We start from the raw sequence: 7,852 nt of genomic DNA on the forward strand, positions 1-7,852 counted from the left end.
AGAAAAACCCAAACCGGTGTTCCTTCGTAACTATCCCTTGTGAACAATCCGAAAACGGTGTAAGTGGCGACGAGGGAAGAAGGAATTTATTAGAGAGAAAAGATTTGACTACTTCCATTGATTTTAACCGATTGTGGCAGTTAACTCTCAGCAGAAAAAAGATAGGAATCTACGATTATCGAGGAAGTGGAGAGGTAATATTGTTAAAGAGCATCTCTCCCCCCTCTCTGGCTTTCTTACTCTTTCTATTTTCTAGAGGAATGTGTGAGGGATATCTGGGTTGGAATCTTGGGACTTGCTGGGAATGCGGAAAAATCACAAAGGGAAAACTACTTAGTTAGAAATCGATGGCGCATTAGTTAGGGAGTGATGATTCCGTATCTTGTCGGGTTCCAGGAACTCAAACAGGCTCCGAGTGAATCAGTGTGAAGGCGTATCTTGACTTAGACCAACCAAGGGAGTTAGTAGAAGAGCTTTGTGAAGTCCCGAAGTAGTAGATTGAATAGAACAAAGCTCCAGTAATAGGACCACTCAGAGAAAGACGTCAGGGCATTACAGTAAAGGAAAAAAAAAACTGGGACTTAGGCCTATGCTGAAAGTCGAGAACGCGAGTGGGATGGTTGGGTCGGTAGAGCATCAGACTTTTAATCTGAGGGTCTGGGGTTCGAGTCCCCATGCGATAAAGCTACCACCAACATGGAGCATCCGACGTTCTGGTCGTAATTGCGATATGCTGGCCCCATTTCGAAAAAGTGATCGAAAATGGAGTCTCCATTTGTTTGGCCAAGTGGTCCAAATAAAGAGCAGAGTCAGTGGAAAATATCCAACAATGCGACCGCCTAGACAAGATGTATATCTGCAAAGCTGTATCTTTGTCTAACTTGGAAGCAAGTTAATGTCTAGGAGGGACTTTTGAGAAGCAGCAGAAGGGTTGATAGTGTTGTAGAAGAGTACTGGTGCCTGATCTTTCTTGGAAAAGGGGTGAGTCCGGAAAGTGAAAAAATAAAGATGTACTTCGGACATAATTATTTTTTTTAGTTAGTTAGTTATTAAAAATGTATGGCTTGCCATACATTTTGATAAAAAAGGGGTGGAGGAATGTTAAAGAGCATCTCTCCCCCCCTCTCTGGCTTTCTTACTCTTTCTATTTTCTCTCTGTGTGTCTCTATTAGAGAATAGAGAAAGAGAGAGGGAGAGAGAGAGAGAGAGAGAGAGAGAGGTGAATAACGTGGACAGTGGACACGTTTGCAAAAGAAGGGTCAGCTGACCAGATGACGTGGTATCATGTGATGAGGTTAGCTGATTCTTTCTTGGCAGTTTGGTTTCGGGTGTTGAATAAGACAGACGGCTTTTCAGCTGTCCCCCCCTGGGCTGGGGAGGACGCTGACGTGTATCATCAAACAAGCAAGGTTCACCTCCATTCTGTGTCGACCTTTGGAAGGTGAATAAAAACTATAAAACCATTTCATCGTCTTGGAGTGAATTCTTCATCCAACAGGCCAGCTCCCCTCCAAGAGACAATGAAAACCAGAGGAACAACCGACGACACATGAATAAAGGTATGTTAAGAAATGCATGTACACAAACACACACCCACGAAGACATGAACAATAAGATTAGAAACTAGACGATCACGTACACGAATCTCCTTGACAAAATCTCCTTTATGACACCCCCGAATATATAACATATTCGTTTTGGTGCTCGTGACTAAGTTCACATCATCGATGTGAAGTCGAACCAGTGTTTAAGAAATACGACGTGGAAACAGGTCCTTAAAAGGGAAAGGAGATTTTAAGACAAGAAAAAAACAAAACAAAAAAAAAAAAAACTATACAACACAATAAAATGTCTGGAAGAAAAAAAAAGAGAAAGAACATTATTAGAAAAAAAGAAGAAATACAAATCAACACACACACAACGATGGTCCGTTAAAACACTAAGTAATAAGGAAAAATAATAGTAAAGAGAAAAAAAAGAAAAGAAAAGAAAAAAAAAATTCTGTGAGAAAAACAGTAGAATAACTTGGAAAAAAAAACAGCTATAACGAAAGACAAACTGATAAAATATTGTTAATTTTGAATTAAACAGCAAGTGTAAAACAGAAGGACAGAAAGAAAGAAAAAGAAAAAGAAAATAGAACATATGACTTGTTAGCTACAACGTGTGTGTCAGAAATGAGCCTGTCACCTTACTAAAAAGAAAAAACATGTCAATCACGAAAGGTTTGTTGTTAATAATAATTTTTGTTGCAATTTTGAACTGCGAAACTTCATGTGCTTTTAGTGAAAAAACAATATGAACTGTTGATGAAAAGACAATGATCATGTCCTGTAAAATGATTTTTTTTTTCTTTTTCGCTGATTGTGCGATTTTTTTCGTAGGAATTTTTTTTTGCTGACGTGGACAAAATTTTGTTGTTTGGATTTTATTTATTGCTAAGATGGGGCTTTCTGAATGCTTATAGGATATTTTTGTATTTTTTTCATTTATTTTCTTTATGTAATTGATGTGTTCTAAAATGGTATTGTGCAGGATTTTCTTACTCTGTGACATGTATTTTTTTTCGCAGATGTGGGAGGTGGAATCTTGCTTGTGGGGTCTATGGAAAGAAGGATTAATAAAAGAAAAAATGTGTTTTTAATTAATTAAATAGTAATAATAAAATAGGGAGAAAGAAATAAGATTTAAACAGTGTAATAAATGATTTAAAAAAAAAAAAAAAGTTTCGGAAGAGTCAAAGGTTCAGTCGGTATTAATTTCAATTTTCGAAAAGTAGAATAAATGTTCTATTCGACATGAGTGACGTTTTGACCACATAAGTAAGGTAAAAAAAAAAAAAAAAGGATAAATATAGGGTTAAATAAACTATATGAAGAAATGAAAGAAAAAAGTGGGGCGTGAATGGAATTTAATTTCTGTGGAAAGCATGTTAGAATTTTGGAGAGGTGTTGAATTACATGGGTAGTTATTAATTTCATTATTCTCGGGAAATGATTCGAATTTTATTTTTTTTCATCGTGATTTCTGTTGATTTCGAGTAGAATCAACATGGAGCAAGTTTGAGTACTTCATGTGTTTTCCGTGAAGCTATGTGTCTTCAAGGCAGGTTGCGCTTACCGACTTTGGAAAAAAAAAAGAAAGTTTTTTCTGACATAGCAGTGAACGGAATGTATTCTGTCCAGCGTGAGCGGATCTAGTTGTAATCAACTTCAGGGAGCAAATGAAATGCCCTCTGACATGGTGTAAGGGGCAGAGGGGGTGCAATGGCTGACGTGGCCATTATGTTACGAATCGCTCAAGAGAAGATGAATGAAATATGTATGCAAGTACTTAGGAAAATAAAATGTTACCATATTGTGAATTAAAGGTACCAAAATTAAAAAAAAAACCATGCTGGGTGAATTTAATTGGTATTATTAAATTAAATTATTTTGGAATAGATTTGGTTGGTTTAGTTATATTTTAGGGACGTTTAGCGCGTAGTTGCATTTTTTTTTCATGAGAATTACAAAGCAATTAGGCTGTAGAAAGCAGTTTTTTCTGTTGTTTTATTTTTTTTTTATAAGCCACGGTATTGTCACAAATTAGAAAATTTGGCAGGGGAAATACTATTTTAGAGTAATGAGAACCCTGTTAAAACAATACTAGTGGTTCCAGTGAGTTGGAAGATGCCACGTAGGCCCAAGCAACGGCAATAAGTCTTGTCCAACAAAAGTCTGGCGTGCGAGGTCGCGATAATTCCTCAGGGTACGGAGCGACTGGACAGTCGGTACCAAGCCTAATCACGGGGAGATAGAAGAAAGGGAAAGATGCAGATTACGTAAGGGACAAGATAGAGCCTTATTATTTTTTTATTTTTTTAGAGGAATGTGTGAGGGATATCTGGGTTGGAATCTTGGGACTTGCTGGGAATGCGGAAAAATCACAAAGGGAAAACTACTTAGTTAGAAATCGATGGCGCATTAGTTAGGGAGTGATGATTCCGTATCTTGTCGGGTTCCAGGAACTCAAACAGGCTCCGAGTGAATCAGTGTGAAGGCGTATCTTGACTTAGACCAACCAAGGGAGTTAGTAGAAGAGCTTTGTGAAGTCCCGAAGTAGTAGATTGAATAGAACAAAGCTCCAGTAATAGGACCACTCAGAGAAAGACGTCAGGGCATTACAGTAAAGGAAAAAAAAAACTGGGACTTAGGCCTATGCTGAAAGTCGAGAACGCGAGTGGGATGGTTGGGTCGGTAGAGCATCAGACTTTTAATCTGAGGGTCTGGGGTTCGAGTCCCCATGCGATAAAGCTACCACCAACATGGAGCATCCGACGTTCTGGTCGTAATTGCGATATGCTGGCCCCATTTCGAAAAAGTGATCGAAAATGGAGTCTCCATTTGTTTGGCCAAGTGGTCCAAATAAAGAGCAGAGTCAGTGGAAAATATCCAACAATGCGACCGCCTAGACAAGATGTATATCTGCAAAGCTGTATCTTTGTCTAACTTGGAAGCAAGTTAATGTCTAGGAGGGACTTTTGAGAAGCAGCAGAAGGGTTGATAGTGTTGTAGAAGAGTACTGGTGCCTGATCTTTCTTGGAAAAGGGGTGAGTCCGGAAAGTGAAAAAATAAAGATGTACTTCGGACATAATTATTTTTTTTAGTTAGTTAGTTATTAAAAATGTATGGCTTGCCATACATTTTGATAAAAAAGGGGTGGAGGAATGTTAAAGAGCATCTCCCCCCCCCTCTCTGGCTTTCTTACTCTTTCTATTTTCTCTCTGTGTGTCTCTATTAGAGAATAGAGAAAGAGAGAGGGAGAGAGAGAGAGAGAGAGAGAGAGAGAGAGAGGTGAATAACGTGGACAGTGGACACGTTTGCAAAAGAAGGGTCAGCTGACCAGATGACGTGGTATCATGTGATGAGGTTAGCTGATTCTTTCTTGGCAGTTTGGTTTCGGGTGTTGAATAAGACAGACGGCTTTTCAGCTGTCCCCCCCTGGGCTGGGGAGGACGCTGACGTGTATCATCAAACAAGCAAGGTTCACCTCCATTCTGTGTCGACCTTTGGAAGGTGAATAAAAACTATAAAACCATTTCATCGTCTTGGAGTGAATTCTTCATCCAACAGGCCAGCTCCCCTCCAAGAGACAATGAAAACCAGAGGAACAACCGACGACACATGAATAAAGGTATGTTAAGAAATGCATGTACACAAACACACACCCACGAGACATGAACAATAAGATTAGAAACTAGACGATCACGTACACGAATCTCCTTGACAAAATCTCCTTTATGACACCCCCGAATATATAACAATATGCCTATAACACACCTCAGATATTATGCTGCTGTTTGTGCATATTACATTCGCATGAAATGTCTTGATTTTTAATCCTATTAAGGTCAAAATCATAGGGGAAAAATGAGTTCATTTTATATATATAGGGATGGACTAGTCCGGTAGTAAAATACCCATAAATATAATATTTTAATTAATATGGAAACGTAGTTTAGTGGGGGATGCCCTTTTCTCTAACCTGCAACCTCTCTCCCACAGACGAGACGTTGCGATCCTATCCTTGTTTTATTCTTATTTCCATGGCAGGTGCTCGTCTGAACTCCAATCTCTGGTCCCCCCTCGCCAATCTTTCACGAAAAACACCGGTCTAGCTGAATTCACTGTCAAAAGTTTCACCCACTCTATATCTGTGCCTAAATCAAAACGCGGATTCCATGAACAAAGCTTATTTCTTAGAACTGCACGCCTGTGGAACTCTGTTCCGTCTGCCTGCTTCCCACCTGACTACAACTTGGATGTCTTCAAGTCCAACGTTAACAAATTCCTAATGAACCGCCCCCTTAAGCAAACACTTCATCAAATCTCCACACTAACGTAATGTACTTGCAATAACCCTTATCCCTGAGTGGCATCCGGGCCTTGATAAGTGGTGATCACTGTGTAAAAAAAAAGAAAAAAAGAGAGACATGTGCATGCGAGTGTTACGTTTTTTTTTTAACAGTTCACTTCTCGTAAGTAAAAAAATAAAAAACACTCGGACGGAGATCCAAACCAAAACTTAAAGACAGTGAATCACGTTCGATAGCCATTAGACCAGTTTGCCACGTTCACATCACAAAGTGTTTGCAAACCTAATTACTATTAACATAAAAAAAGCTGACATAATTCACATCTACGGATGCGCATTTGTGAAACAATTTACAAACAAATAAAAATGTAACGACGTCCAATCAACAATTTTTCAATTTTGACATCTTAGCATCCCTTTTACCCCGAATGAAAGCATTTTTATATATATTTTGTGTAGCTTTTTTCTTTTTTTTTTCTTTTTTTTTCATTTTTCTTAAACTTTTTCTTCTAGGGGATGGGACATCCAACCAGATGTCTGACATTTACCCCTATTTTAGTGAGTCCAACCAAGCGATCTTTTCAGGATTCTAGCCGTCCCTTTCAGTGCAATCGTTTGTATTTCACTTGCACTTGGTTCACCGGGTATGCTTGTTATGTACTTTTTAAAGTTCTTTTTCATAAGCCCAGTTGCTCCTATGATGACTGGTATAATTGAAACGTCTTTTAATTTCCAATTTCGTTTCATATCATACATAAGTACATAAGTCCTTGATACTTTGTTATATTTTCCCTCTCAACTTATGGCGTATCGATATGCTGGAATAAGTGTGTGATGCGGCGTGAGAGGTGGGCGAGAAAATAATGGGGTTCATAAATAGCACTAAAAATCCTTTTTAAGTAAGATCTATTTTAAATTAAGTTGAAGACTTTTGTTTAATAATTATGCCCCACTGATCAAGGCTAAATGTTACTCGAGGATAATATTAAGATCGATGGATTGTCAATCGAATTATGTCTGTGGAGAATTATGTTTTGTAAATCTTTTATTATTTATTTATTTTTTTTACTCACGTTCGCACCCAACAATGCATATCGCCACTTGGACGTCATGGCTACCATTTCGGACCTAGAAAGATTAACAAAATGTTGGTTTACGCTACATTTAAAATTCTGCATATCAGTATATTTGAGGAAGCTGGTAGCAGGAAGGGAATTCCAAAGCCTAGCTGTTCGGGACCGTATAAACAATGAAAAAACAAAAGCAGATATTGAACATATGTTTTATTCTTAGGGGAGAGGAATCTTTCATCTCTATGTATTATTTGTTTTATCTACCCTAGGACTGGTATTGTTCATGTTTTATCCCTAGCATAGGTAATTTACAGCATGTATATGAAATTGTTTTACCTTAGGGAGAAGAGAACAGGTAATATACAACATAATGTGTCTATATTACATCCCTGGCAACGCCTAGAAACCAGCTAGAACATGTATTTCAATCAATCTATATTACATCCTGGGCTATGCCGGGAAACCAGCTAATCTCTATTTAGTGACTTGACCACCAAAATACCTCCCTAAGTGTGTGCTTTCTTTATAACTTATTAGATATAGGTATCTAGAAATGTGTGTGAAATTTTGTTGAATGCATTGTTCACTACGATTTTCTTATTGTTCTACACAATATCAACTGTAGCGAAATAAAACAGTAAACTTAGTGTAGTGTTAGAATAAAGAGCAAAGTTGAAACTTTCTGGCATTTAGAGACCTCAACAGTGAAGGGGTGAGATTTTGTTGCTAAGTGTGCTTGTTAGGGATATGTACGTCGAGGGGCACAAGTGAAAGGAGTTCATCAGAGCACATTTAAGTGTATCAGAATTTTTGTAGGAATTTTTGACACCCCTAACACGAAACTGCGAATAAAATTCATTCACGTATGTGGAGACTTCAATGTTCACAACGTCGAATGGTTGACCCACTCAAACAAGACCGAT

The 7,852-nt window shown here is 38.1% G+C and overlaps 1 long non-coding RNA gene across 1 annotated transcript; it reads left to right on the top strand.

The window, feature by feature from the left end:
- The first annotated feature begins 258 nt into the window (after nucleotides 1–258).
- LOC145296966 (uncharacterized) lies at nucleotides 259–5,079 on the top strand. Its single transcript, XR_013870086.1, has 2 exons — nucleotides 259–1,219; nucleotides 4,812–5,079. It is a non-coding gene; the product is annotated as an uncharacterized LOC145296966 (long non-coding RNA).
- The last annotated feature ends 2,773 nt before the right edge of the window (nucleotides 5,080–7,852 follow it).

This window comes from Euprymna scolopes, chromosome 17 (assembly GCF_053919585.1).
Source record: "Euprymna scolopes isolate OS-2025 chromosome 17, ASM5391958v1, whole genome shotgun sequence".
NCBI lineage: Eukaryota > Metazoa > Mollusca > Cephalopoda > Sepiida > Sepiolidae > Euprymna > Euprymna scolopes.